This window comes from Triticum aestivum, chromosome 5A (genome assembly GCF_018294505.1).
Source record: "Triticum aestivum cultivar Chinese Spring chromosome 5A, IWGSC CS RefSeq v2.1, whole genome shotgun sequence".
Classification (NCBI taxonomy): Eukaryota; Viridiplantae; Streptophyta; class Magnoliopsida; order Poales; family Poaceae; genus Triticum; species Triticum aestivum.
In genome coordinates this window covers 543,748,800-543,751,474 of record NC_057806.1, presented here as the reverse complement: position 1 = coordinate 543,751,474, position 2,675 = coordinate 543,748,800, and positions in this window count along the sequence as shown.

Genomic DNA, 2,675 nt, shown 5'->3' with positions numbered 1-2,675 from the left:
CGCTTCACACTTCGTTACTAAGGCCGTTGCATCTTGGAGGGCAGTGCGTCAGAATAAACCTCGCCGAAATGCCTTGCCATCAAGGGGCCTTGACCCTATGTGGGAGCCACATATGCCTCCGGGGATCTTTGCCAACAGCCCCAGTCCTTCCTCCTGGGGAATGCACTTCAATTGCACACTGTTCGGCCTTTTTCTATACAAAACATCGTCGACGAACTGATACATGACAGATCGACGGGCTACCTTCTCCGCCTCTTCCTGCTCCTCAGGAAGTTCCCCTGTTTGGAGGAATCGGATGGTATGCTATGCCCATAACGGAGCCTGAGGCTCGATGACAAGGGCTAAAGGTGTTTCCTCTGCCATGGGAGCGGCTATCTCTATGGCCAGGGCTTGATGCCCTGCCAGAGTCTGTTGCCCCATGGCAGGCCCAGTGTCCACGTCAACGTCTTCGCCAGTGGCTCCTGGGAGCTCGGCGGGAAAGGACTTGTCGGGGCCTGATTTCCTTCGCTTGTTCTACCTTGTCGATGGTTCAATGGATGGTTGAGTTAATCGAAGCACAAAAGTACCTGGTTCCACAGGCAATTTGAAGGCAGCGCGTTTCGACAAGTATTCAGCGATGTCGTTCTCCACTCAGGGAACATGCTCCGCTTGTATACCGTCAAAACCCTCTTCCAGCTACCTCACTTCATCTACGTAGGCCTCCATCAATGGGCTTTTATAATCTTTGTTAACTTTCTTGACGACGCTGTGAATCACCCCTGACGATGATCTTCTTGATTCCGAGGTCTGCCGGGATCCTGAGACCGGCAAGCAACCCCTCGTATCCAGAAGTGTTGTTTGTTGACATCTCCCTGGGGAAGTGCATCTGGACTACATACTTGAGGTGCTCCCCGGTTATGTCTACTACACAACCTTCTTCTTGTAAATGTTGTTGGGCCTCCAAGTGCAGAGGTTTGTAGGATAGTAGCAAATTTCCCTGAAGTGGATGACCTAAGGTTTATCAATCCGTAGGAGGCGTAGGATGAAGATGGTCTCTCTCAAGCAACCCTGCAACCAAATAACAAAGAGTCTCTTGTGTCCCCAACACACCCAAAACAATGGTAAATTGTATAGGTGCCCTAGTTCGGCAAAGAGATGGTGATACAAGTGGTATATGGATAGTAGATAATAGTTTTCGTAATCTGAAAATATAAAAACAGGAAGGTAATGAATGATAAAAGAGAGCGGAAACGGTATTGCAATGTGTTGAAACAAGGCCTAGGGTTCATACTTTCACTAGTGCGAGTACTCTCAACAATAATAACATAATTGGATCATATAGCTATCCCTCAACATGCAACAAAGAGTCAGTCCAAAGTGACTAATAACGGAGAACAAATGAATAGATTATGGTAGGGTACGAAACCACCTCAAAGTTGTTCTTTCCAATCAATCTGTTGGGCTATTCCTATAAGTGTCACAAACAACCCTAGAGTTCGTACTAGAATAACAACTTAAGACACAAATCAACCAAAACCCTAATGTCACCTAGATACTCCAATGTCACCTCAAGTGTCCGTGGGTATGATTATATGATATGCATCACACAATCTCAGATTCATCTATTCAACCAACACATAGAACCTCAAAGAGTGCCCCAAAGTTTCTACCGGAGAATCACGACGAAAACGTGTGCCAACCCCTATGCTTAGGTTCATGGGCGGAACCCACAAGTTGATCACCAAAACATACATCAAGTGAATCACGTGATATCCCATTGTCACCACAGATACGCGCGGCAAGACTTACATCAAGTGTTCTCAAATCTTTTAAAAACTCAATACGATAAGATAACTTCAAAGGGGAAACTCAATCCATTACAAGAGAGAGAGGGGGAGGAAACATCATAAGATCCAACTATAATAGCAAAGCTCGCGATACATCAAGATCGTATCACCTCAAGAACATGAGAGAGAGAGAGATCAAACACATAGCTACTGGTACATACCCTCAGCCCTGAGGGAGAACTACTCCCTCCTCGTCACGGAGAGCACCGGGATGATGAAGATGGCCACCGGAGAGGGATTGCCCCCTCCGGTAGGGTGCCCGAATGGGTCTAGAATGGTTTTCGGTGGCTACGGAGGCTTCTGGTGGCGGAACTCCCGATCTATTGTGCTCCCTGATAGTTTTTGGGTATATGGTATATAGGCGGAAGAAATACATCAGGGGATCCACGAGGGGCCCACAAGGGTGGAGGGCGCACCCAGGGGGTGGGCGCGGCCCCTACCTCGTGCCTTCCTCGTTTGTTCCCTTACGTACACTCCAAGTCTTCTGGACTGGTTCCGTTCCAAAAATAAGTTCCGTGAAGTTTCAGGTCAATTGGACTCCGTTTGATTTTCCTTTTCTGCGATACTCTAAAACAAGGAGAAAAAACAGAAACTGGCACTGGGCTCTGGGTTAATAGGTTAGTCCCAAAAATCATATAAAATAGCATATAAATGCATATAAAACATCCAATGTTGATAATATAAGAGCATGGAACAATAAAAAATTATAGATACGTTGGAGACGTATCATCATCCTCAAGCTTAATTCCTGTTCGTCCTCGAGTAGGTAAATGATAAAAACGGAATTTTTGATGTGGAATGCTACCTAACATATTTCTCTATGTAACTCTCTTCATTTTGGCATGAATG